We start from the raw sequence: 26,892 nt of genomic DNA, 5'->3' as shown, positions 1-26,892 counted from the left end.
AAAAGATCTCATGGCATTATTTGAAGAAGGTCAAGGGAGCTCAGCCATGGTCCTGGGTTACATTTATCCCTAAACCAACACTAAAATTGCTGTTTCACTTTTCTCACTGCAGTTTGCGCTGACTTGGATCACCGAAATGAGCAATCTACAGCTTCATCACCACAAGGATTGACTGTTGGTGAAAAGTGGCTCTGAAGCAGCATTATTGTTAATGAACACAGAGCAACTGTGGAGAAAGAGATTTTTAATTATTGAGCCTAAATGGTAACGAGGGGTCACCTGGATTTGAACCAGGGACCTCTTGATCTGCAGTCAAATGCTCTACCACTGAGCTATACCCCCAGAGCCCTATTGGCAGCTTTCTGCTTCACATCAAAATGTTGCATAGCGCAGGACACCATGAGGGATAGGAAGATGACGGGGTCATGTCAAACAAATATTAGATAAAGCTAACCATTGCTTTAAAGAGACTCCTCACCCTTCTTTCAAAATTGGCGAGAAATTTTATGCAGAGTTATTTTTCAGCTGTTCAAAATCATGGAAGTTTTTTATTGTGCAAATTAAGCTGTTTCTAGTGCCAGAAGGGCCAGTAACCAGAGGACACAGATTTACGGTGATTGACAAGGGAAAAAAAGGCAACATGTGGAGACATTTTTTTACACAGCGAGTTGTTGTGGTCTGGAATACACTGTTTGCAAGGGTGGTGGAAGCAGATTCAATGGTAACTTTCAAAAAGGAATTGGATAAATCCTTGAAGGGGAAACATCTACAGGGCTATGGGGTAAGGGAAGTGGAGTGGGATTAATCGAACAGCTCTGCCAAACACACAGTGCAGGCACAATGGAGCTAAAGGCCTCCTTCAGTATTATATCTTTCTATCGTAACTATGGACATGGTGTAGCGGACGGCGGGTATAACTATCGTTCTCTGTGATAACATAGGAGTTCATGAGGAGATATTTAAATATCAACCAGGAACTTCTATAATCTGCAGTCAAATGTTCTACCACTGAGCTATAGCCCTCTCACAAGCCAATGTCCCATGAACTTCGCAACCGAATGATCCAACCGAGAATGCCCTGAGATTTACACACAAGCCCCACCCTCTCTTAATTAGGGCACATTTGCAGCCCAGCCGGATATTCACCCGCTCCTGAGATGCCCCACTCCATGCCCACGGCCTCATTCCTGGCACCAGGTCATTAACATATGGGGGAAGGTCTCGCTGGTCTGTGCGCAGGATTAATGCCCATCTGGGGACAGGATTCTGCTGTGGGAAAAAGAGGTGGGTAGTGCACTGCCAGTGGAAACTTTTGCAAATATTTAAAAATCTCCCACTTTTCTTGGTGCACGACCTCGCTCTGAGAATGTTTGCTCAGGCTGCTCGCCCTATTCATCAGCTGAAGCTCAGTGGTAGCACTCGCACTAGTGAGTCAAAATGTTGTGGGTTCAAGCTACCCCACTCTAAAGACTTGAGTACATAATTGATGTAAGCCCCCAAAGTGTGGACTAAGTGATATACAAAGTCGACAACACTGGCTTGTTATAAGAAAGACAGACCCAATAATTGAAGTAAAAACGGTTTTTTCAGGCCTGGGGAGCTATGGCTCTTGCGTCCCAACACAAGGCTCCGACTCCACCGAATCTCTTGAGGTTCACACAGTTATACAAAAATTAAGGCCCTGCCCTAAAGGCGGGGTTAAGCTTATTAGCATATACAGAATTATAGTTAAATTGTAATTATAAAACCGTGACATTCCATTCTTCCAGTCGCTTACAAATCTCACATTTCGTTATCAGTTGGTCCTGTTACTTTCTCATGACCCAGGGGCCTCAACTTTATTACTTTACGATCGTCCATTTGCTGTTGTCAGATGGCTTGGTCTTTTTAAGTATTTCTCTGAGATAGTAGATCTTTCCAAAGCGGGCAATCCGCAGATTTTCTGTCTCTCTCTCTTAAATTATTTCTACAGAGCAAAAACACTTTAGTTAGTTAAAAGAATAGAACCCTATTGAGCTTCACACTTAACAAACCCTTAAGTGCAAATGTGTCGACTCGCGTGGCCGAACCCATATATCTCTCACTCTTTCTAAGGGGTTGTTTTGACAGTTTTAATCTCTCAGCAGTTAACCCGTAGTCCTGTTTAAACCTTATCTGGGTTTATGCAACTTTTACAGACTTCTATTGTTCAACTCGGAGCACGAATTAACCTATTCCCTCCATTTTGTATATTGGTGTTACAGATGAATCCTGGTTTGTTTTTCCTTATTAAATCCAATTTTTAATATCTTACTTCAATAATCCAGGCTAACACTTCAGTTTAGGTCTGAGGGAAGTGCTGGCTTGTTGCAAGGGCCATTTTTCAGGCGACACATTCAACCGAGGCTTGTCTGTCAGCTCTGGTGGGTGTAAAAGATCTCATGGCATTATTTGAAGAAGGTCAAGGGAGCTCAGCCATGGTCCTGGGTTACATTTATCCCTAAACCAACACTAAAATTGCTGTTTCACTTTTCTCACTGCAGTTTGCGCTGACTCTATCACCGAAATAAGCAATCTACAGCTTCATCACCACAAGGATTGACTGTTGGTGAAAAGTGGCTCTGAAGCAGCATTATTGTTAATGAACACAGAGCAACTGTGGAGAAAGAGATTTTTAATTATTGAGCCTAAATGGTAACGAGGGGGCACCTGGATTTGAACCAGGGACCTCTGGATCTGCAGTCAAATGCTCTACCACTGAGCTATACCCCCAGAGCCCTATTGGCAGCTTTCTGCTTCACATCAAAATGTTGCATAGCGCAGGACACCATGAGGGATAGGAAGATGACGGGGTCATGTCAAACAAATATTAGATAAAGCTAACCATTGCTTTAAAGAGACTCCTCACCCTTCTTTCAAAATTGGCGAGAAATTTTATGCAGAGTTATTTTTCAGCTGTTCAAAATCATGGAAGTTTTTTATTGTGCAAATTAAGCTGTTTCTAGTGGCAGAAGGGCCAGTAACCGGAGGACACAGATTTACGGTGATTGACAAGGGAAAAAAAGGCAACATGTGGAGACATTTTTTTACACAGCAAGTTGTTGTGGTCTGGAATACACTGTTTGCAAGGGTGGTGGAAGCAGATTCAATGGTAACTTTCAAAAAGGAATTGGATAAATCCTTGAAGGGGAAACATCTACAGGGCTATGGGGTAAGGGAAGTGGAGTGGGATTAATCGAACAGCTCTGCCAAACACACAGTGCAGGCACAATGGAGCTAAAGGCCTCCTTCAGTATTATATCTTTCTATCGTAACTATGGACATGGTGTAGCGGGCGGCGGGTATAACTATCGTTCTCTGTGATAACATAGGAGTTCATGAGGAGATATTTAAATATCAACCAGGAACTTCTATAATCTGCAGTCAAATGTTCTACCACTGAGCTATAGCCCTCTCACAAGCCAATGTCCCATGAACTTCGCAACCGAATGATCCAACCGAGAATGCCCTGAGATTTACACACAAGCCCCACCCTCTCTTAATTAGGGCACATTTGCAGCCCAGCCGGATATTCACCCGCTCCTGAGATGCCCCACTCCATGCCCACGGCCTCATTCCTGGCACCAGGTCATTAACATATGGGGGAAGGTCTCGCTGGTCTGTGCGCAGGATTAATGCCCATCTGGGGACAGGATTCTGCTGTGGGAAAAAGAGGTGGGTAGTGCACTGCCAGTGGAAACTTTTGCAAATATTTAAAAATCTCCCACTTTTCTTGGTGCACGACCTCGCTCTGAGAATGTTTGCTCAGGCTGCTCGCCCTATTCATCAGCTGAAGCTCAGTGGTAGCACTCGCACTAGTGAGTCAAAATGTTGTGGGTTCAAGCTACCCCACTCCAAAGACTTGAGTACATAATCCAGGCTAACACTTCAGTTTAGGTGTGAGGGAAGTGCTGGCTTGTTGCAAGGGCCATTTTTCAGGCGACACATTCAACCGAGGCTTGTCTGTCAGCTCTGGTGGGTGTAAAAGATCTCATGGCATTATTTGAAGAAGGTCAAGGGAGCTCAGCCATGGTCCTGGGTTACATTTATCCCTAAACCAACACTAAAATTGCTGTTTCACTTTTCTCACTGCAGTTTGCGCTGACTCTATCACCGAAATAAGCAATCTGCAGCTTCATCACCACAAGGATTGACTGTTGGTGAAAAGTGGCTCTGAAGCAGCATTATCGTTAATGAACACAGAGCAACTGTGGAGAAAGAGATTTTTAATTATTGAGCCTAAATGGTAACGAGGGGGCACCTGGATTTGAACCAGGGACCTCTTGATCTGCAGTCAAATGCTCTACCACTGAGCTATACCCCCAGAGCCCTATTGGCAGCTTTCTGCTTCACATCAAAATGTTGCATAGCGCAGGACACCATGAGGGATAGGAAGATGACGGGGTCATGTCAAACAAATATTAGATAAAGCTAACCATTGCTTTAAAGAGACTCCTCACCCTTCTTTCAAAATTGGCGAGAAATTTTATGCAGAGTTATTTTTCAGCTGTTCAAAATCATGGAAGTTTTTTATTGTGCAAATTAAGCTGTTTCTAGTGGCAGAAGGGCCAGTAACCGGAGGACACAGATTTACGGTGATTGACAAGGGAAAAAAAGGCAACATGTGGAGACATTTTTTTACACAGCGAGTTGTTGTGGTCTGGAATACACTGTTTGCAAGGGTGGTGGAAGCAGATTCAATGGTAACTTTCAAAAAGGAATTGGATAAATCCTTGAAGGGGAAACATCTACAGGGCTATGGGGTAAGGGAAGTGGAGTGGGATTAATCGAACAGCTCTGCCAAACACACGGTGCAGGCACAATGGAGCTAAAGGCCTCCTTCAGTATTATATCTTTCTATCGTAACTATGGACATGGTGTAGCGGACGGCGGGTATAACTATCGTTCTCTGTGATAACATAGGAGTTCATGAGGAGATATTTAAATATCAACCAGGAACTTCTATAATCTGCAGTCAAATGTTCTACCACTGAGCTATAGCCCTCTCACAAGCCAATGTCCCATGAACTTCGCAACCGAATGATCCAACCGAGAATGCCCTGAGATTTACACACAAGCCCCACCCTCTCTTAATTAGGGCACATTTGCAGCCCAGCCGGATATTCACCCGCTCCTGAGATGCCCCACTCCATGCCCACGGCCTCATTCCTGGCACCAGGTCATTAACATATGGGGGAAGGTCTCGCTGGTCTGTGCGCAGGATTAATGCCCATCTGGGGACAGGATTCTGCTGTGGGAAAAAGAGGTGGGTAGTGCACTGCCAGTGGAAACTTTTGCAAATATTTAAAAATCTCCCACTTTTCTTGGTGCACGACCTCGCTCTGAGAATGTTTGCTCAGGCTGCTCGCCCTATTCATCAGCTGAAGCTCAGTGGTAGCACTCGCACTAGTGAGTCAAAATGTTGTGGGTTCAAGCTACCCCACTCTAAAGACTTGAGTACATAATTGATGTAAGCCCCCAAAGTGTGGACTAAGTGATATACAAAGTCGACAACACTGGCTTGTTATAAGAAAGACAGACCCAATAATTGAAGTAAAAACGGTTTTTTCAGGCCTGGGGAGCTATGGCTCTTGCGTCCCAACACAAGGCTCCGACTCCACCGAATCTCTTGAGGTTCACACAGTTATACAAAAATTAAGGCCCTGCCCTAAAGGCGGGGTTAAGCTTATTAGCATATACAGAATTATAGTTAAATTGTAATTATAAAACCGTGACATTCCATTCTTCCAGTCGCTTACAAATCTCACATTTCGTTATCAGTTGGTCCTGTTACTTTCTCATGACCCAGGGGCCTCAACTTTATTACTTTACGATCGTCCATTTGCTGTTGTCAGATGGCTTGGTCTTTTTAAGTATTTCTCTGAGATAGTAGATCTTTCCAAAGCGGGCAATCCGCAGATTTTCTGTCTCTCTCTCTTAAATTATTTCTACAGAGCAAAAACACTTTAGTTAGTTAAAAGAATAGAACCCTATTGAGCTTCACACTTAACAAACCCTTAAGTGCAAATGTGTCGACTCGCGTGGCCGAACCCATATATCTCTCACTCTTTCTAAGGGGTTGTTTTGACAGTTTTAATCTCTCAGCAGTTAACCCGTAGTCCTGTTTAAACCTTATCTGGGTTTATGCAACTTTTACAGACTTCTATTGTTCAACTCGGAGCACGAATTAACCTATTCCCTCCATTTTGTATATTGGTGTTACAGATGAATCCTGGTTTGTTTTTCCTTATTAAATCCAATTTTTAATATCTTACTTCAATAATCCAGGCTAACACTTCAGTTTAGGTCTGAGGGAAGTGCTGGCTTGTTGCAAGGGCCATTTTTCAGGCGACACATTCAACCGAGGCTTGTCTGTCAGCTCTGGTGGGTGTAAAAGATCTCATGGCATTATTTGAAGAAGGTCAAGGGAGCTCAGCCATGGTCCTGGGTTACATTTATCCCTAAACCAACACTAAAATTGCTGTTTCACTTTTCTCACTGCAGTTTGCGCTGACTCTATCACCGAAATAAGCAATCTACAGCTTCATCACCACAAGGATTGACTGTTGGTGAAAAGTGGCTCTGAAGCAGCATTATTGTTAATGAACACAGAGCAACTGTGGAGAAAGAGATTTTTAATTATTGAGCCTAAATGGTAACGAGGGGGCACCTGGATTTGAACCAGGGACCTCTGGATCTGCAGTCAAATGCTCTACCACTGAGCTATACCCCCAGAGCCCTATTGGCAGCTTTCTGCTTCACATCAAAATGTTGCATAGCGCAGGACACCATGAGGGATAGGAAGATGACGGGGTCATGTCAAACAAATATTAGATAAAGCTAACCATTGCTTTAAAGAGACTCCTCACCCTTCTTTCAAAATTGGCGAGAAATTTTATGCAGAGTTATTTTTCAGCTGTTCAAAATCATGGAAGTTTTTTATTGTGCAAATTAAGCTGTTTCTAGTGGCAGAAGGGCCAGTAACCGGAGGACACAGATTTACGGTGATTGACAAGGGAAAAAAAGGCAACATGTGGAGACATTTTTTTACACAGCAAGTTGTTGTGGTCTGGAATACACTGTTTGCAAGGGTGGTGGAAGCAGATTCAATGGTAACTTTCAAAAAGGAATTGGATAAATCCTTGAAGGGGAAACATCTACAGGGCTATGGGGTAAGGGAAGTGGAGTGGGATTAATCGAACAGCTCTGCCAAACACACAGTGCAGGCACAATGGAGCTAAAGGCCTCCTTCAGTATTATATCTTTCTATCGTAACTATGGACATGGTGTAGCGGGCGGCGGGTATAACTATCGTTCTCTGTGATAACATAGGAGTTCATGAGGAGATATTTAAATATCAACCAGGAACTTCTATAATCTGCAGTCAAATGTTCTACCACTGAGCTATAGCCCTCTCACAAGCCAATGTCCCATGAACTTCGCAACCGAATGATCCAACCGAGAATGCCCTGAGATTTACACACAAGCCCCACCCTCTCTTAATTAGGGCACATTTGCAGCCCAGCCGGATATTCACCCGCTCCTGAGATGCCCCACTCCATGCCCACGGCCTCATTCCTGGCACCAGGTCATTAACATATGGGGGAAGGTCTCGCTGGTCTGTGCGCAGGATTAATGCCCATCTGGGGACAGGATTCTGCTGTGGGAAAAAGAGGTGGGTAGTGCACTGCCAGTGGAAACTTTTGCAAATATTTAAAAATCTCCCACTTTTCTTGGTGCACGACCTCGCTCTGAGAATGTTTGCTCAGGCTGCTCGCCCTATTCATCAGCTGAAGCTCAGTGGTAGCACTCGCACTAGTGAGTCAAAATGTTGTGGGTTCAAGCTACCCCACTCCAAAGACTTGAGTACATAATCCAGGCTAACACTTCAGTTTAGGTGTGAGGGAAGTGCTGGCTTGTTGCAAGGGCCATTTTTCAGGCGACACATTCAACCGAGGCTTGTCTGTCAGCTCTGGTGGGTGTAAAAGATCTCATGGCATTATTTGAAGAAGGTCAAGGGAGCTCAGCCATGGTCCTGGGTTACATTTATCCCTAAACCAACACTAAAATTGCTGTTTCACTTTTCTCACTGCAGTTTGCGCTGACTCTATCACCGAAATAAGCAATCTGCAGCTTCATCACCACAAGGATTGACTGTTGGTGAAAAGTGGCTCTGAAGCAGCATTATTGTTAATGAACACAGAGCAACTGTGGAGAAAGAGATTTTTAATTATTGAGCCTAAATGGTAACGAGGGGGCACCTGGATTTGAACCAGGGACCCCTGGATCTGCAGTCAAATGCTCTACCACTGAGCTATACCCCCAGAGCCCTATTGGCAACTTTCTGCTTCACATCAAAATGTTGCATAGCGCAGGACACCATGAGGGATAGGAAGATGACGGGGTCATGTCAAACAAATATTAGATAAAGCTAACCATTGCTTTAAAGAGACTCCTCACCCTTCTTTCAAAATTGGCGAGAAATTTTATGCAGAGTTATTTTTCAGCTGTTCAAAATCATGCAAGTTTTTTATTGTGCAAATTAAGCTGTTTCTAGTGGCAGAAGGGCCAGTAACCAGAGGACACAGATTTACGGTGATTGACAAGGGAAAAAAAGGCAACATGTGGAGACATTTTTTTACACAGCGAGTTGTTGTGGTCTGGAATGCACTGTTTGCAAGGGTGGTGGAAGCAGATTCAATGGTAACTTTCAAAAAGGAATTGGATAAATCCTTGAAGGGGAAACATCGACAGGGCTATGGGGTAAGGGAAGTGGAGTGGGATTAATTGAACAGCTCTGCCAAACACACGGTGCAGGCACAATGGAGCTAAAGGCCTCCTTCAGTATTATATCTTTCTATCGTAACTATGGACATGGTGTAGCGGACGGCGGGTATAACTATCGTTCTCTGTGATAACATAGGAGTTCATGAGGAGATATTTATATATCAACCAGGAACTTCTATAATCTGCAGTCAAATGTTCTACCACTGAGCTATAGCCCTCTCACAAGCCAATGTCCCATGAACTTCGCAAACGAATGATCCAACCGAGAATGCCCTGAGATTTACACACAAGCCCCACCCTCTCTTAATTGGGGCACATTTGTAGCCCAGCCGGATATTCACCCGCTCCTGAGGTGCCCCGCTCCATGCCCACGGCCTCATTCCTGGCACCAGGTCATTAAAATATGGGGGAAGGTCTCGCTGGTCTGTGCGCAGGATTAATGCCCATCTGGGGACAGGATTCTGCTGTGGGAAAAAGAGGTGGGTAGTGCACTGCCAGTGGAAACTTTTGCAAATATTTAAAAATCTCCCACTTTTCTTGGTGCACGACCTCGCTCTGAGAATGTTTGCTCAGGCTGCTCGCCCTATTCATCAGCTGAAGCTCAGTGGTAGCACTCGCACTAGTGAGTCAAAATATTGTGGGTTCAAGCTACCCCACTCCAAAGACTTGAGTACATAATCCAGGCTAACACTTCAGTTTAGGTCTGAGGGAAGTGCTGGCTTGTTGCAAGGGCCATTTTTCAGGCGACACATTCAACCGAGGCTTGTCTGTCAGCTCTGGTGGGTGTAAAAGATCTCATGGCATTATTTGAAGAAGGTCAAGGGAGCTCAGCCATGGTCCTGGGTTACATTTATCCCTAAACCAACACTAAAATTGCTGTTTCACTTTTCTCACTGCAGTTTGCACTGACTCTATCACTGAAATAAGCAATCGACAGCTTCATCACCACAAGGATTGACTGTTGGTGAAAAGTAGCTCTGAAGCAGCATTCTTGTTAATGAACACAGAGCAACTGTGGAGAAAGAGATTTTTAAATATTGAGCCTAAATGGTAACAAGGGAGCACCTGGATTTGAACCAGGGACCTCTTGATCTGCAGTCAAATGCTCTACCACTGAGCTATACCCCCAGAGCCCTATTGGCAGCTTTCTGCTTCACATCAAAATGTTGCATAGCGCAGGACACCATGAGGGATAGGAAGATGACGGGGTCATGTCAAACAAATATTAGATAAAGCTAACCATTGCTTTAAAGAGACTCCTCACCCTTCTTTCAAAATTGGCGAGAAATTTTATGCAGAGTTATTTTTCAGCTGTTCAAAATCATGGAAGTTTTTTATTGTGCAAATTAAGCTGTTTCTAGTGGCAGAAGGGCCAGTAACCGGAGGACACAGATTTACGGTGATTGACAAGGGAAAAAAAGGCAACATGTGGAGACATTTTTTTACACAGCGAGTTGTTGTGGTCTGGAATACACTGTTTGCAAGGGTGGTGGAAGCAGATTCAATGGTAACTTTCAAAAAGGAATTGGATAAATCCTTGAAGGGGAAACATCTACAGGGCTATGGGGTAAGGGAAGTGGAGTGGGATTAATTGAACAGCTCTGCCAAACACACGGTGCAGGCACAATGGAGCTAAAGGCCTCCTTCAGTATTATATCTTTCTATCGTAACTATGGACATGGTGTAGCGGACGGCGGGTATAACTATCGTTCTCTGTGATAACATAGGAGTTCATGAGGAGATATTTAAATATCAACCAGGAACTTCTATAATCTGCAGTCAAATGTTCTACCACTGAGCTATAGCCCTCTCACAAGCCAATGTCCCATGAACTTCGCAAACGAATGATCCAACCGAGAATGCCCTGAGATTTACACACAAGCCCCACCCTCTCTTAATTGGGGCACATTTGTAGCCCAGCCGGATATTCACCCGCTCCTGAGGTGCCCCGCTCCATGCCCACGGCCTCATTCCTGGCACCAGGTCATTAAAATATGGGGGAAGGTCTCGCTGGTCTGTGCGCAGGATTAATGCCCATCTGGGGACAGGATTCTGCTGTGGGAAAAAGAGGTGGGTAGTGCACTGCCAGTGGAAACTTTTGCAAATATTTAAAAATCTCCCACTTTTCTTGGTGCACGACCTCGCTCTGAGAATGTTTGCTCAGGCTGCTCGCCCTATTCATCAGCTGAAGCTCAGTGGTAGCACTCGCACTAGTGAGTCAAAATGTTGTGGGTTCAAGCTACCCCACTCCAAAGACTTGAGTACATAATCCAGGCTAACACTTCAGTTTAGGTCTGAGGGAAGTGCTGGCTTGTTGCAAGGGCCATTTTTCAGGCGACACATTCAACCGAGGCTTGTCTGTCAGCTCTGGTGGGTGTAAAAGATCTCATGGCATTATTTGAAGAAGGTCAAGGGAGCTCAGCCATGGTCCTGGGTTACATTTATCCCTAAACCAACACTAAAATTGCTGTTTCACTTTTCTCACTGCAGTTTGCACTGACTCTATCACCGAAATAAGCAATCTACAGCTTCATCACCACAAGGATTGACTGTTGGTGAAAAGTAGCTCTGAAGCAGCATTATTGTTAATAAACACAGAGCAACTGTGGAGATAGAGATTTTTAATTATTGAGCCTAAATGGTAACAAGGGGGCACCTGAATTTAGAACCAAGGACCTCTTGATCTGCAGTCAAATGCTCTACCACTGAGCTATACCCCCAGAGCCCTATTGGCAGCTTTCTGCTTCACATCAAAATGTTGCATAGCGCAGGACACCATGAGGGATAGGAAGATGACGGGGTCATGTCAAACAAATATTAGATAAAGCTAACCATTGCTTTAAAGAGACTCCTCACCCTTCTTTCAAAATTGGCGAGAAATTTTATGCAGAGTTATTTTTCAGCTGTTCAAAATCATGGAAGTTTTTTATTGTGCAAATTAAGCTGTTTCTAGTGGCAGAAGGGCCAGTAACCGGAGGAGACAGATTTACGGTGATTGACAAGGGAAAAAAAGGCAACATGTGGAGACATTTTTTTACACAGCAAGTTGTTGTGGTCTGGAATACACTGTTTGCAAGGGTGGTGGAAGCAGATTCAATGGTAACTTTCAAAAAGGAATTGGATAAATCCTTGAAGGGGAAACATCTACAGGGCTATGGGGTAAGGGAAGTGGAGTGGGATTAATTGAACAGCTCTGCCAAACACACGGTGCAGGCACAATGGAGCTAAAGGCCTCCTTCAGTATTATATCTTTCTATCGTAACTATGGACATGGTGTAGCGGACGGCGGGTATAACTATCGTTCTCTGTGATAACATAGGAGTTCATGAGGAGATATTTATATATCAACCAGGAACTTCTATAATCTGCAGTCAAATGTTCTACCACTGAGCTATAGCCCTCTCACAAGCCAATGTCCCATGAACTTCGCAACCGAATGATCCAACCGAGAATGCCCTGAGATTTACACACAAGCCCCACCCTCTCTTAATTGGGGCACATTTGCAGCCCAGCCGGATATTCACCCGCTCCTGAGGTGCCCCGCTCCATGCCCACGGCCTCATTCCTGGCACCAGGTCATTAAAATATGGGGGAAGGTCTCGCTGGTCTGTGCGCAGGATTAATGCCCATCTGGGGACAGGATTCTGCTGTGGGAAAAAGAGGTGGGTAGTGCACTGCCAGTGGAAACTTTTGCAAATATTTAAAAATCTCCCACTTTTCTTGGTGCACGACCTCGCTCTGAGAATGTTTGCTCAGGCTGCTTGCCCTATTCATCAGCTGAAGCTCAGTGGTAGCACTCGCACTAGTGAGTCAAAATGTTGTGGGTTCAAGCTACCCCACTCCAAAGACTTGAGTACATAATCCAGGCTAACACTTCAGTTTAGGTCTGAGGGAAGTGCTGGCTTGTTGCAAGGGCCATTTTTCAGGCGACACATTCAACCGAGGCTTGTCTGTCAGCTCTGGTGGGTGTAAAAGATCTCATGGCATTATTTGAAGAAGGTCAAGGGAGCTCAGCCATGGTCCTGGGTTACATTTATCCCTAAACCAACACTAAAATTGCTGTTTCACTTTTCTCACTGCAGTTTGCGCTGACTCTATCACCGAAAAAAGCAATCTACAGCTTCATCACCATCAAGGATTGACTGTTGGTGAAAAGTGGCTCTGAAGCAGCATTATTGTTAATGAACACAGAGCAACTGTGGAGAAAGAGATTTTTAATTATTGAGCCTAAATGGTAACGAGGGGGCACCTGGATTTGAACCAGGGACCTCTTGATCTGCAGTCAAATGCTCTACCACTGAGCTATACCCCCAGAGCCCTATTGGCAGCTTTCTGCTTCACATCAAAATGTTGCATAGCGCAGGACACCATGAGGGATAGGAAGATGACGGGGTCATGTCAAACAAATATTAGATAAAGCTAACCATTGCTTTAAAGAGACTCCTCACCCTTCTTTCAAAATTGGCGAGAAATTTTATGCAGAGTTATTTTTCAGCTGTTCAAAATCATGGAAGTTTTTTATTGTGCAAATTAAGCTGTTTCTAGTGGCAGAAGGGCCAGTAACCGGAGGACACAGATTTACGGTGATTGACAAGGGAAAAAAAGGCAACATGTGGAGACATTTTTTTACACAGCAAGTTGTTGTGGTCTGGAATACACTGTTTGCAAGGGTGGTGGAAGCAGATTCAATGGTAACTTTCAAAAAGGAATTGGATAAATCCTTGAAGGGGAAACATCTACAGGGCTATGGGGTAAGGGAAGTGGAGTGGGATTAATTGAACAGCTCTGCCAAACACACGGTGCAGGCACAATGGAGCTAAAGGCCTCCTTCAGTATTATATCTTTCTATCGTAACTATGGACATGGTGTAGCGGACGGCGGGTATAACTATCGTTCTCTGTGATAACATAGGAGTTCATGAGGAGATATTTATATATCAACCAGGAACTTCTATAATCTGCAGTCAAATGTTCTACCACTGAGCTATAGCCCTCTCACAAGCCAATGTCCCATGAACTTCGCAACCGAATGATCCAACCGAGAATGCCCTGAGATTTACACACAAGCCCCACCCTCTCTTAATTGGGGCACATTTGCAGCCCAGCCGGATATTCACCCGCTCCTGAGGTGCCCCGCTCCATGCCCACGGCCTCATTCCTGGCACCAGGTCATTAAAATATGGGGGAAGGTCTCGCTGGTCTGTGCGCAGGATTAATGCCCATCTGGGGACAGGATTCTGCTGTGGGAAAAAGAGGTGGGTAGTGCACTGCCAGTGGAAACTTTTGCAAATATTTAAAAATCTCCCACTTTTCTTGGTGCACGACCTCGCTCTGAGAATGTTTGCTCAGGCTGCTCGCCCTATTCACCAGCTGAAGCTCAGTGGTAGCACTCGCACTAGTGAGTCAAAATGTTGTGGGTTCAAGCTACCCCACTCCAAAGACTTGAGTACATAATCCAGGCTAACACTTCAGTTTAGGTCTGAGGGAAGTGCTGGCTTGTTGCAAGGGCCATTTTTCAGGCGACACATTCAACCGAGGCTTGTCTGTCAGCTCTGGTGGGTGTAAAAGATCTCATGGCATTATTTGAAGAAGGTCAAGGGAGCTCAGCCATGGTCCTGGGTTACATTTATCCCTAAACCAACACTAAAATTGCTGTTTCACTTTTCTCACTGCAGTTTGCGCTGACTCTATCACCGAAATAAGCAATCTACAGCTTCATCACCACAAGGATTGACTGTTGGTGAAAAGTAGCTCTGAAGCAGCATTATTGTTAATGAACACAGAGCAACTGTGGAGAAAGAGATTTTTAATTATTGAGCCTAAATGGTAACGAGGGGGCACCTGGATTTGAACCAGGGACCTCTTGATCTGCAGTCAAATGCTCTACCACTGAGCTATACCCCCAGAGCCCTATTGGCAGCTGTCTGCTTCACATCAAAATGTTGCATAGCGCAGGACACCATGAGGGATAGGAAGATGACGGGGTCATGTCAAACAAATATTAGATAAAGCTAACCATTGCTTTAAAGAGACTCCTCACCCTTCTTTCAAAATTGGCGAGAAATTTTATGCAGAGTTATTTTTCAGCTGTTCAAAATCATGGAAGTTTTTTATTGTGCAAATTAAGCTGTTTCTAGTGGCAGAAGGGCCAGTAACCGGAGGACACAGATTTACGGTGATTGACAAGGGAAAAAAAGGCAACATGTGGAGACATTTTTTTACACAGCAAGTTGTTGTGGTCTGGGTTACACTGTTTGCAAGGGTGGTGGAAGCAGATTCAATGGTAACTTTCAAAAAGGAATTGGATAAATCCTTGAAGGGGAAACATCTACAGGGCTATGGGGTAAGGGAAGTGGAGTGGGATTAATTGAACAGCTCTGCCAAACACACGGTGCAGGCACAATGGAGCTAAAGGCCTCCTTCAGTATTATATCTTTCTATCGTAACTATGGACATGGTGTAGCGGACGGCGGGTATAACTATCGTTCTCTGTGATAACATAGGAGTTCATGAGGAGATATTTATATATCAACCAGGAACTTCTATAATCTGCAGTCAAATGTTCTACCACTGAGCTATAGCCCTCTCACAAGCCAATGTCCCATGAACTTCGCAACCGAATGATCCAACCGAGAATGCCCTGAGATTTACACACAAGCCCCACCCTCTCTTAATTGGGGCACATTTGCAGCCCAGCCGGATATTCACCCGCTCCTGAGGTGCCCCGCTCCATGCCCACGGCCTCATTCCTGGCACCAGGTCATTAAAATATGGGGGAAGGTCTCGCTGGTCTGTGCGCAGGATTAATGCCCATCTGGGGACAGGATTCTGCTGTGGGAAAAAGAGGTGGGTAGTGCACTGCCAGTGGAAACTTTTGCAAATATTTAAAAATCTCCCACTTTTCTTGGTGCACGACCTCGCTCTGAGAATGTTTGCTCAGGCTGCTCGCCCTATTCATCAGCTGAAGCTCAGTGGTAGCACTCGTGAGTCAAAATGTTGTGGGTTCAAGCTACCCCACTCCAAAGACTTGAGTACATAATCCAGGCTAACACTTCAGTTTAGGTCTGAGGGAAGTGCTGGCTTGTTGCAAGGGCCATTTTTCAGGCGACACATTCAACCGAGGCTTGTCTGTCAGCTCTGGTGGGTGTAAAAGATCTCATGGCATTATTTGAAGAAGGTCAAGGGAGCTCAGCCATGGTCCTGGGTTACATTTATCCCTAAACCAACACTAAAATTGCTGTTTCACTTTTCTCACTGCAGTTTGCGCTGACTCTATCACCGAAAAAAGCAATCTACAGCTTCATCACCATCAAGGATTGACTGTTGGTGAAAAGTGGCTCTGAAGCAGCATTATTGTTAATGAACACAGAGCAACTGTGGAGAAAGAGATTTTTAATTATTGAGCCTAAATGGTAACGAGGGGGCACCTGGATTTGAACCAGGGACCTCTTGATCTGCAGTCAAATGCTCTACCACTGAGCTATACCCCCAGAGCCCTATTGGCAGCTTTCTGCTTCACATCAAAATGTTGCATAGCGCAGGACACCATGAGGGATAGGAAGATGACGGGGTCATGTCAAACAAATATTAGATAAAGCTAACCATTGCTTTAAAGAGACTCCTCACCCTTCTTTCAAAATTGGCGAGAAATTTTATGCAGAGTTATTTTTCAGCTGTTCAAAATCATGGAAGTTTTTTATTGTGCAAATTAAGCTGTTTCTAGTGGCAGAAGGGCCAGTAACCGGAGGACACAGATTTACGGTGATTGACAAGGGAAAAAAAGGCAACATGTGGAGACATTTTTTTACACAGCAAGTTGTTGTGGTCTGGAATACACTGTTTGCAAGGGTGGTGGAAGCAGATTCAATGGTAACTTTCAAAAAGGAATTGGATAAATCCTTGAAGGGGAAACATCTACAGGGCTATGGGGTAAGGGAAGTGGAGTGGGATTAATTGAACAGCTCTGCCAAACACACGGTGCAGGCACAATGGAGCTAAAGGCCTCCTTCAGTATTATATCTTTCTATCGTAACTATGGACATGGTGTAGCGGACGGCGGGTATAACTATCGTTCTCTGTGATAACATAGGAGTTCATGAGGAGATATTTATATATCAACCAGGAACTTCTATAATCTGCAGTCAAATGTTCTACCACTGAGCTATAGCCCTCTCACAAGCCAATGTCCCATGAACTTCGCAACCGAATGATCCAACCGAGAATGCCCTGAGATTTACACACAAGCCCCACCCTCTCTTAATTGGGGCACATTTGCAGCCCAGCCGGATATTCACCCGCTCCTGAGGTGCCCCGCTCCATGCCCACGGCCTCATTCCTGGCACCAGGTCATTAAAATATGGGGGAAGGTCTCGCTGGTCTGTGCGCAGGATTAATGCCCATCTGGGGACAGGATTCTGCTGTGGGAAAAAGAGGTGGGTAGTGCACTGCCAGTGGAAACTTTTGCAAATATTTAAAAATCTCCCACTTTTCTTGGTGCACGACCTCGCTCTGAGAATGTTTGCTCAGGCTGCTCGCCCTATTCACCAGCTGAAGCTCAGTGGTAGCACTCGCACTAGTGAGTCAAAATGTTGTGGGTTCAAGCTACCCCACTCCAAAGACTTGAGTACATAATCCAGGCTAACACTTCAGTTTAGGTCTGAGGGAAGTGCTGGCTTGTTGCAAGGGCCATTTTTCAGGCGACACATTCAACCGAGGCTTGTCTGTCAGCTCTGGTGGGTGTAAAAGATCTCATGGCATTATTTGAAGAAGGTCAAGGGAGCTCAGCCATGGTCCTGGGTTACATTTATCCCTAAACCAACACTAAAATTGCTGTTTCACTTTTCTCACTGCAGTTTGCGCTGACTCTATCACCGAAATAAGCAATCTACAGCTTCATCACCACAAGGATTGACTGTTGGTGAAAAGTAGCTCTGAAGCAGCATTATTGTTAATGAACACAGAGCAACTGTGGAGAAAGAGATTTTTAATTATTGAGCCTAAATGGTAACGAGGGGGCACCTGGATTTGAACCAGGGACCTCTTGATCTGCAGTCAAATGCTCTACCACTGAGCTATACCCCCAGAGCCCTATTGGCAGCTGTCTGCTTCACATCAAAATGTTGCATAGCGCAGGACACCATGAGGGATAGGAAGATGACGGGGTCATGTCAAACAAATATTAGATAAAGCTAACCATTGCTTTAAAGAGACTCCTCACCCTTCTTTCAAAATTGGCGAGAAATTTTATGCAGAGTTATTTTTCAGCTGTTCAAAATCATGGAAGTTTTTTATTGTGCAAATTAAGCTGTTTCTAGTGGCAGAAGGGCCAGTAACCGGAGGACACAGATTTACGGTGATTGACAAGGGAAAAAAAGGCAACATGTGGAGACATTTTTTTACACAGCAAGTTGTTGTGGTCTGGGTTACACTGTTTGCAAGGGTGGTGGAAGCAGATTCAATGGTAACTTTCAAAAAGGAATTGGATAAATCCTTGAAGGGGAAACATCTACAGGGCTATGGGGTAAGGGAAGTGGAGTGGGATTAATTGAACAGCTCTGCCAAACACACGGTGCAGGCACAATGGAGCTAAAGGCCTCCTTCAGTATTATATCTTTCTATCGTAACTATGGACATGGTGTAGCGGACGGCGGGTATAACTATCGTTCTCTGTGATAACATAGGAGTTCATGAGGAGATATTTATATATCAACCAGGAACTTCTATAATCTGCAGTCAAATGTTCTACCACTGAGCTATAGCCCTCTCACAAGCCAATGTCCCATGAACTTCGCAACCGAATGATCCAACCGAGAATGCCCTGAGATTTACACACAAGCCCCACCCTCTCTTAATTGGGGCACATTTGCAGCCCAGCCGGATATTCACCCGCTCCTGAGGTGCCCCGCTCCATGCCCACGGCCTCATTCCTGGCACCAGGTCATTAAAATATGGGGGAAGGTCTCGCTGGTCTGTGCGCAGGATTAATGCCCATCTGGGGACAGGATTCTGCTGTGGGAAAAAGAGGTGGGTAGTGCACTGCCAGTGGAAACTTTTGCAAATATTTAAAAATCTCCCACTTTTCTTGGTGCACGACCTCGCTCTGAGAATGTTTGCTCAGGCTGCTCGCCCTATTCATCAGCTGAAGCTCAGTGGTAGCACTCGCACTAGTGAGTCAAAATGTTGTGGGTTCAAGCTACCCCACTCCAAAGACTTGAGTACATAATCCAGGCTAACACTTCAGTTTAGGTCTGAGGGAAGTGCTGGCTTGTTGCAAGGGCCATTTTTCAGGCGACACATTCAACCGAGGCTTGTCTGTCAGCTCTGGTGGGTGTAAAAGATCTCATGGCATTATTTGAAGAAGGTCAAGGGAGCTCAGCCATGGTCCTGGGTTACATTTATCCCTAAACCAACACTAAAATTGCTGTTTCACTTTTCTCACTGCAGTTTGCGCTGACTCTATCACCGAAATAAGCAATCTACAGCTTCATCACCACAAGGATTGACTGTTGGTGAAAAGTAGCTCTGAAGCAGCATTATTGTTAATGAACACAGAGCAACTGTGGAGAAAGAGATTTTTAATTATTGAGCCTAAATGGTAACGAGGGGGCACCTGGATTTGAACCAGGGACCTCTTGATCTGCAGTCAAATGCTCTACCACTGAGCTATACCCCCAGAGCCCTATTGGCAGCTGTCTGCTTCACATCAAAATGTTGCATAGCGCAGGACACCATGAGGGATAGGAAGATGACGGGGTCATGTCAAACAAATATTAGATAAAGCTAACCATTGCTTTAAAGAGACTCCTCACCCTTCTTTCAAAATTGGCGAGAAATTTTATGCAGAGTTATTTTTCAGCTGTTCAAAATCATGGAAGTTTTTTATTGTGCAAATTAAGCTGTTTCTAGTGGCAGAAGGGCCAGTAACCGGAGGACACAGATTTACGGTGATTGACAAGGGAAAAAAAGGCAACATGTGGAGACATTTTTTTACACAGCAAGTTGTTGTGGTCTGGGTTACACTGTTTGCAAGGGTGGTGGAAGCAGATTCAATGGTAACTTTCAAAAAGGAATTGGATAAATCCTTGAAGGGGAAACATCTACAGGGCTATGGGGTAAGGGAAGTGGAGTGGGATTAATTGAACAGCTCTGCCAAACACACGGTGCAGGCACAATGGAGCTAAAGGCCTCCTTCAGTATTATATCTTTCTATCGTAACTATGGACATGGTGTAGCGGACGGCGGGTATAACTATCGTTCTCTGTGATAACATAGGAGTTCATGAGGAGATATTTATATATCAACCAGGAACTTCTATAATCTGCAGTCAAATGTTCTACCACTGAGCTATAGCCCTCTCACAAGCCAATGTCCCATGAACTTCGCAACCGAATGATCCAACCGAGAATGCCCTGAGATTTACACACAAGCCCCACCCTCTCTTAATTGGGGCACATTTGCAGCCCAGCCGGATATTCACCCGCTCCTGAGGTGCCCCGCTCCATGCCCACGGCCTCATTCCTGGCACCAGGTCATTAAAATATGGGGGAAGGTCTCGCTGGTCTGTGCGCAGGATTAATGCCCATCTGGGGACAGGATTCTGCTGTGGGAAAAAGAGGTGGGTAGTGCACTGCCAGTGGAAACTTTTGCAAATATTTAAAAATCTCCCACTTTTCTTGGTGCACGACCTCGCTCTGAGAATGTTTGCTCAGGCTGCTCGCCCTATTCATCAGCTGAAGCTCAGTGGTAGCACTCGCACTAGTGAGTCAAAATGTTGTGGGTTCAAGCTACCCCACTCCAAAGACTTGAGTACATAATCCAGGCTAACACTTCAGTTTAGGTCTGAGGGAAGTGCTGGCTTGTTGCAAGGGCCATTTTTCAGGCGACACATTCAACCGAGGCTTGTCTGTCAGCTCTGGTGGGTGTAAAAGATCTCATGGCATTATTTGAAGAAGGTCAAGGGAGCTCAGCCATGGTCCTGGGTTACATTTATCCCTAAACCAACACTAAAATTGCTGTTTCACTTTTCTCACTGCAGTTTGCGCTGACTCTATCACCGAAATAAGCAATCTACAGCTTCATCACCACAAGGATTGACTGTTGGTGAAAAGTAGCTCTGAAGCAGCATTATTGTTAATGAACACAGAGCAACTGTGGAGAAAGAGATTTTTAATTATTGAGCCTAAATGGTAACGAGGGGGCACCTGGATTTGAACCAGGGACCTCTTGATCTGCAGTCAAATGCTCTACCACTGAGCTATACCCCCAGAGCCCTATTGGCAGCTTTCTGCTTCACATCAAAATGTTGCATAGCGCAGGACACCATGAGGGATAGGAAGATGACGGGGTCATGTCAAACAAATATTAGATAAAGCTAACCATTGCTTTAAAGAGACTCCTCACCCTTCTTTCAAAATTGGCGAGAAATTTTATGCAGAGTTATTTTTCAGCTGTTCAAAATCATGGAAGTTTTTTATTGTGCAAATTAAGCTGTTTCTAGTGGCAGAAGGGCCAGTAACCGGAGGACACAGATTTACGGTGATTGACAAGGGAAAAAAAGGCAACATGTGGAGACATTTTTTTACACAGCAAGTTGTTGTGGTCTGGAATACACTGTTTGCAAGGGTGGTGGAAGCAGATTCAATGGTAACTTTCAAAAAGGAATTGGATAAATCCTTGAAGGGGAAACATCTACAGGGCTATGGGGTAAGGGAAGTGGAGTGGGATTAATTGAACAGCTCTGCCAAACACACGGTGCAGGCACAATGGAGCTAAAGGCCTCCTTCAGTATTATATCTTTCTATCGTAACTATGGACATGGTGTAGCGGACGGCGGGTATAACTATCGTTCTCTCTGATAACATAGGAGTTCATGAGGAGATATTTATATATCAACCAGGAACTTCTATAATCTGCAGTCAAATGTTCTACCACTGAGCTATAGCCCTCTCACAAGCCAATGTCCCATGAACTTCGCAACCGAATGATCCAACCGAGAATGCCCTGAGATTTACACACAAGCCCCACCCTCTCTTAATTGGGGCACATTTGCAGCCCAGCCGGATATTCACCCGCTCCTGAGGTGCCCCGCTCCATGCCCACGGCCTCATTCCTGGCACCAGGTCATTAAAATATGGGGGAAGGTCTCGCTGGTCTGTGCGCAGGATTAATGCCCATCTGGGGACAGGATTCTGCTGTGGGAAAAAGAGGTGGGTAGTGCACTGCCAGTGGAAACTTTTGCAAATATTTAAAAATCTCCCACTTTTCTTGGTGCACGACCTCGCTCTGAGAATGTTTGCTCAGGCTGCTCGCCCTATTCATCAGCTGAAGCTCAGTGGTAGCACTCGCACTAGTGAGTCAAAATGTTGTGGGTTCAAGCTACCCCACTCCAAAGACTTGAGTACATAATCCAGGCTAACACTTCAGTTTAGGTCTGAGGGAAGTGCTGGCTTGTTGCAAGGGCCATTTTTCAGGCGACACATTCAACCGAGGCTTGTCTGTCAGCTCTGGTGGGTGTAAAAGATCTCATGGCATTATTTGAAGAAGGTCAAGGGAGCTCAGCCATGGTCCTGGGTTACATTTATCCCTAAACCAACACTAAAATTGCTGTTTCACTTTTCTCACTGCAGTTTGCGCTGACTCTATCACCGAAAAAAGCAATCTACAGCTTCATCACCATCAAGGATTGACTGTTGGTGAAAAGTGGCTCTGAAGCAGCATTATTGTTAATGAACACAGAGCAACTGTGGAGAAAGAGATTTTTAATTATTGAGCCTAAATGGTAACGAGGGGGCACCTGGATTTGAACCAGGGACCTCTTGATCTGCAGTCAAATGCTCTACCACTGAGCTATACCCCCAGAGCCCTATTGGCAGCTTTCTGCTTCACATCAAAATGTTGCATAGCGCAGGACACCATGAGGGATAGGAAGATGACGGGGTCATGTCAAACAAATATTAGATAAAGCTAACCATTGCTTTAAAGAGACTCCTCACCCTTCTTTCAAAATTGGCAAGAAATTTTATGCAGAGTTATTTTTCAGCTGTTCAAAATCATGGAAGTTTTTTATTGTGCAAATTAAGCTGTTTCTAGTGGCAGAAGGGCCAGTAACCGGAGGACACAGATTTACGGTGATTGACAAGGGAAAAAAAGGCAACATGTGGAGACATTTTTTTACACAGCAAGTTGTTGTGGTCTGGAATACACTGTTTGCAAGGGTGGTGGAAGCAGATTCAATGGTAACTTTCAAAAAGGAATTGGATAAATCCTTGAAGGGGAAACATCTACAGGGCTATGGGGTAAGGGAAGTGGAGTGGGATTAATTGAACAGCTCTGCCAAACACACGGTGCAGGCACAATGGAGCTAAAGGCCTCCTTCAGTATTATATCTTTCTATCGTAACTATGGACATGGTGTAGCGGACGGCGGGTATAACTATCGTTCTCTGTGATAACATAGGAGTTCATGAGGAGATATTTATATATCAACCAGGAACTTCTATAATCTGCAGTCAAATGTTCTACCACTGAGCTATAGCCCTCTCACAAGCCAATGTCCCATGAACTTCGCAACCGAATGATCCAACCGAGAATGCCCTGAGATTTACACACAAGCCCCACCCTCTCTTAATTGGGGCACATTTGCAGCCCAGCCGGATATTCACCCGCTCCTGAGGTGCCCCGCTCCATGCCCACGGCCTCATTCCTGGCACCAGGTCATTAAAATATGGGGGAAGGTCTCGCTGGTCTGTGCGCAGGATTAATGCCCATCTGGGGACAGGATTCTGCTGTGGGAAAAAGAGGTGGGTAGTGCACTGCCAGTGGAAACTTTTGCAAATATTTAAAAATCTCCCACTTTTCTTGGTGCACGACCTCGCTCTGAGAATGTTTGCTCAGGCTGCTTGCCCTATTCATCAGCTGAAGCTCAGTGGTAGCACTCGCACTAGTGAGTCAAAATGTTGTGGGTTCAAGCTACCCCACTCCAAAGACTTGAGTACATAATCCAGGCTAACACTTCAGTTTAGGTCTGAGGGAAGTGCTGGCTTGTTGCAAGGGCCATTTTTCAGGCGACACATTCAGCCGAGGCTTGTCTGTCAGCTCTGGTGGGTGTAAAAGATCTCATGGCATTATTTGAAGAAGGTCAAGGGAGCTCAGCCATGGTCCTGGGTTACATTTATCCCTAAACCAACACTAAAATTGCTGTTTCACTTTTCTCACTGCAGTTTGCGCTGACTCTATCACCGAAATAAGCAATCGACAGCTTCATCACCACAAGGATTGACTGTTGGTGAAAAGTGGCTCTGAAGCAGCATTATTGTTAATGAACACAGAGCAACTGTGGAGAAAGAGATTTTTAATTATTGAGCCTAAATGGTAACGAGGGGGCACCTGGATTTGAACTAGGGACCTCTTGATCTGCAGTCAAATGCTCTACCACTGAGCTATACCCCCAGAGCCCTATTGGCAGCTTTCTGCTTCACATCAAAATGTTGCATAGCGCAGGACACCATGAGGGATAGGAAGATGACGGGGTCATGTCAAACAAATATTAGATAAAGCTAACCATTGCTTTAAAGAGACTCCTCACCCTTCTTTCAAAATTGGCGAGAAATTTTATGCAGAGTTATTTTTCAGCTGTTCAAAATCATGGAAGTTTTTTATTGTGCAAATTAAGCTGTTTCTAGTGGCAGAAGGGCCAGTAACCGGAGGACACAGATTTACGGTGATTGACAAGGGAAAAAAAGGCAACATGTGGAGACATTTTTTTACACAGCAAGTTGTTGTGGTCTGGAATACACTGTTTGCAAGGGTGGTGGAAGCAGATTCAATGGTAACTTTCAAAAAGGAATTGGATAAATCCTTGAAGGGGAAACATCTACAGGGCTATGGGGTAAGGGAAGTGGAGTGGGATTAATTGAACAGCTCTGCCAAACACACGGTGCAGGCACAATGGAGCTAAAGGCCTCCTTCAGTATTATATCTTTCTATCGTAACTATGGACATGGTGTAGCGGACGGCGGGTATAACTATCGTTCTCTGTGATAACATAGGAGTTCATGAGGAGATATTTATATATCAACCAGGAACTTCTATAATCTGCAGTCAAATGTTCTACCACTGAGCTATAGCCCTCTCACAAGCCAATGTCCCATGAACTTCGCAACCGAATGATCCAACCGAGAATGCCCTGAGATTTACACACAAGCCCCACCCTCTCTTAATTGGGGCACATTTGCAGCCCAGCCGGATATTCACCCGCTCCTGAGGTGCCCCGCTCCATGCCCACGGCCTCATTCCTGGCACCAGGTCATTAAAATATGGGGGAAGGTCTCGCTGGTCTGTGCGCAGGATTAATGCCCATCTGGGGACAGGATTCTGCTGTGGGAAAAAGAGGTGGGTAGTGCACTGCCAGTGGAAACTTTTGCAAATATTTAAAAATCTCCCACTTTTCTTGGTGCACGACCTCGCTCTGAGAATGTTTGCTCAGGCTGCTTGCCCTATTCATCAGCTGAAGCTCAGTGGTAGCACTCGCACTAGTGAGTCAAAATGTTGTGGGTTCAAGCTACCCCACTCCAAAGACTTGAGTACATAATCCAGGCTAACACTTCAGTTTAGGTCTGAGGGAAGTGCTGGCTTGTTGCAAGGGCCATTTTTCAGGCGACACATTCAACCGAGGCTTGTCTGTCAGCTCTGGTGGGTGTAAAAGATCTCATGGCATTATTTGAAGAAGGTCAAGGGAGCTCAGCCATGGTCCTGGGTTACATTTATCCCTAAACCAACACAAAAATTGCTGTTTCACTTTTCTCACTGCAGTTTGCACTGACTCTATCACCGAAATAAGCAATCTACAGCTTCATCACCACAAGGATTGACTGTTGGTGAAAAGTAGCTCTGAAGCAGCATTATTGTTAATAAACACAGAGCAACTGTGGAGAAAGAGATTTTTAATTATTGAGCCTAAATGGTAACGAGGGGGCACCTGGATTTGAACCAGGAACCTCTTGATCTGCAGTCAAATGCTCTACCACTGAGCTATACCCCCAGAGCCCTTTTGGCAGCTTTCTGCTTCACATCAAAATGTTGCATAGCGCAGGACACCATGAGGGATAGGAAGATGACGGGGTCATGTCAAACAAATATTAGATAAAGCTAACCATTGCTTTAAAGAGACTCCTCACCCTTCTTTCAAAATTGGCAAGAAATTTTATGCAGAGTTATTTTTCAGCTGTTCAAAATCATGCAAGTTTTTTATTGTGCAAATTAAGCTGTTTCTAGTGGCAGAAGGGCCAGTAACCAGAGGACACAGATTTACGGTGATTGACAAGGGAAAAAAAGGCAACATGTGGAGACATTTTTTTACACAGCGAGTTGTTGTGGTCTGGAATGCACTGTTTGCAAGGGTGGTGGAAGCAGATTCAATGGTAACTTTCAAAAAGGAATTGGATAAATCCTTGAAGGGGAAACATCTACAGGGCTATGGGGTAAGGGAAGTGGAGTGGGATTAATTGAACAGCTCTGCCAAACACACGGTGCAGGCACAATGGAGCTAAAGGCCTCCTTCAGTATTATATCTTTCTATCGTAACTATGGACATGGTGTAGCGGACGGCGGGTATAACTATCGTTCTCTGTGATAACATAGGAGTTCATGAGGAGATATTTATATATCAACCAGGAACTTCTATAATCTGCAGTCAAATGTTCTACCACTGAGCTATAGCCCTCTCACAAGCCAATGTCCCATGAACTTCGCAACCGAATGATCCAACCGAGAATGCCCTGAGATTTACACACAAGCCCCACCCTCTCTTAATTGGGGCACATTTGCAGCCCAGCCGGATATTCACCCGCTCCTGAGGTGCCCCGCTCCATGCCCACGGCCTCATTCCTGGCACCAGGTCATTAAAATATGGGGGAAGGTCTCGCTGGTCTGTGCGCAGGACTAATGCCCATCTGGGGACAGGATTCTGCTGTGGGAAAAAGAGGTGGGTAGTGCACTGCCAGTGGAAACTTTTGCAAATATTTAAAAATCTCCCACTTTTCTTGGTGCACGACCTCGCTCTGAGAATGTTTGCTCAGGCTGCTCGCCCTATT

At 45.0% G+C, this 26,892-nt stretch overlaps 16 non-coding genes across 16 annotated transcripts; all 16 read right to left on the bottom strand.

The window, feature by feature from the left end:
• Positions 1 to 270: 270 nt before the first annotated feature.
• trnac-gca (transfer RNA cysteine (anticodon GCA)) lies at positions 271 to 342 on the bottom strand. Its single transcript has one exon. It is a non-coding gene; the product is annotated as a tRNA-Cys (tRNA).
• A 2,337-nt stretch (positions 343 to 2,679) lies between these two features.
• On the bottom strand, positions 2,680 to 2,751 carry trnac-gca (transfer RNA cysteine (anticodon GCA)). The gene has a single exon. It is a non-coding gene; the product is annotated as a tRNA-Cys (tRNA).
• Positions 2,752 to 4,270: 1,519 nt separating this feature from the next.
• On the bottom strand, positions 4,271 to 4,342 carry trnac-gca (transfer RNA cysteine (anticodon GCA)). Its single transcript has one exon. It is a non-coding gene; the product is annotated as a tRNA-Cys (tRNA).
• A 2,337-nt stretch (positions 4,343 to 6,679) lies between these two features.
• Positions 6,680 to 6,751, bottom strand: trnac-gca (transfer RNA cysteine (anticodon GCA)). Its single transcript has one exon. It is a non-coding gene; the product is annotated as a tRNA-Cys (tRNA).
• Positions 6,752 to 8,270: 1,519 nt separating this feature from the next.
• trnac-gca (transfer RNA cysteine (anticodon GCA)) lies at positions 8,271 to 8,342 on the bottom strand. Its single transcript has one exon. It is a non-coding gene; the product is annotated as a tRNA-Cys (tRNA).
• A 1,519-nt stretch (positions 8,343 to 9,861) lies between these two features.
• On the bottom strand, positions 9,862 to 9,933 carry trnac-gca (transfer RNA cysteine (anticodon GCA)). Its single transcript has one exon. It is a non-coding gene; the product is annotated as a tRNA-Cys (tRNA).
• A 1,519-nt stretch (positions 9,934 to 11,452) lies between these two features.
• On the bottom strand, positions 11,453 to 11,525 carry trnac-gca (transfer RNA cysteine (anticodon GCA)). Its single transcript has one exon. It is a non-coding gene; the product is annotated as a tRNA-Cys (tRNA).
• Positions 11,526 to 13,045: 1,520 nt separating this feature from the next.
• trnac-gca (transfer RNA cysteine (anticodon GCA)) lies at positions 13,046 to 13,117 on the bottom strand. Its single transcript has one exon. It is a non-coding gene; the product is annotated as a tRNA-Cys (tRNA).
• A 1,519-nt stretch (positions 13,118 to 14,636) lies between these two features.
• trnac-gca (transfer RNA cysteine (anticodon GCA)) lies at positions 14,637 to 14,708 on the bottom strand. The gene has a single exon. It is a non-coding gene; the product is annotated as a tRNA-Cys (tRNA).
• A 1,514-nt stretch (positions 14,709 to 16,222) lies between these two features.
• Positions 16,223 to 16,294, bottom strand: trnac-gca (transfer RNA cysteine (anticodon GCA)). The gene has a single exon. It is a non-coding gene; the product is annotated as a tRNA-Cys (tRNA).
• Positions 16,295 to 17,813: 1,519 nt separating this feature from the next.
• On the bottom strand, positions 17,814 to 17,885 carry trnac-gca (transfer RNA cysteine (anticodon GCA)). Its single transcript has one exon. It is a non-coding gene; the product is annotated as a tRNA-Cys (tRNA).
• A 1,519-nt stretch (positions 17,886 to 19,404) lies between these two features.
• On the bottom strand, positions 19,405 to 19,476 carry trnac-gca (transfer RNA cysteine (anticodon GCA)). Its single transcript has one exon. It is a non-coding gene; the product is annotated as a tRNA-Cys (tRNA).
• A 1,519-nt stretch (positions 19,477 to 20,995) lies between these two features.
• trnac-gca (transfer RNA cysteine (anticodon GCA)) lies at positions 20,996 to 21,067 on the bottom strand. Its single transcript has one exon. It is a non-coding gene; the product is annotated as a tRNA-Cys (tRNA).
• A 1,520-nt stretch (positions 21,068 to 22,587) lies between these two features.
• Positions 22,588 to 22,659, bottom strand: trnac-gca (transfer RNA cysteine (anticodon GCA)). Its single transcript has one exon. It is a non-coding gene; the product is annotated as a tRNA-Cys (tRNA).
• Positions 22,660 to 24,178: 1,519 nt separating this feature from the next.
• trnac-gca (transfer RNA cysteine (anticodon GCA)) lies at positions 24,179 to 24,250 on the bottom strand. The gene has a single exon. It is a non-coding gene; the product is annotated as a tRNA-Cys (tRNA).
• Positions 24,251 to 25,769: 1,519 nt separating this feature from the next.
• trnac-gca (transfer RNA cysteine (anticodon GCA)) lies at positions 25,770 to 25,841 on the bottom strand. The gene has a single exon. It is a non-coding gene; the product is annotated as a tRNA-Cys (tRNA).
• Between the last annotated feature and the right edge of the window lie 1,051 nt (positions 25,842 to 26,892).

This window comes from Somniosus microcephalus, chromosome 24 (assembly GCF_052327205.1).
Source record: "Somniosus microcephalus isolate GS21.2 chromosome 24, FLI_Smic_1.0, whole genome shotgun sequence".
In the NCBI taxonomy this organism is placed as follows: Eukaryota; Metazoa; Chordata; class Chondrichthyes; order Squaliformes; family Somniosidae; genus Somniosus; species Somniosus microcephalus.
This window is presented reverse-complemented; position numbering and strand designations above follow the sequence as displayed.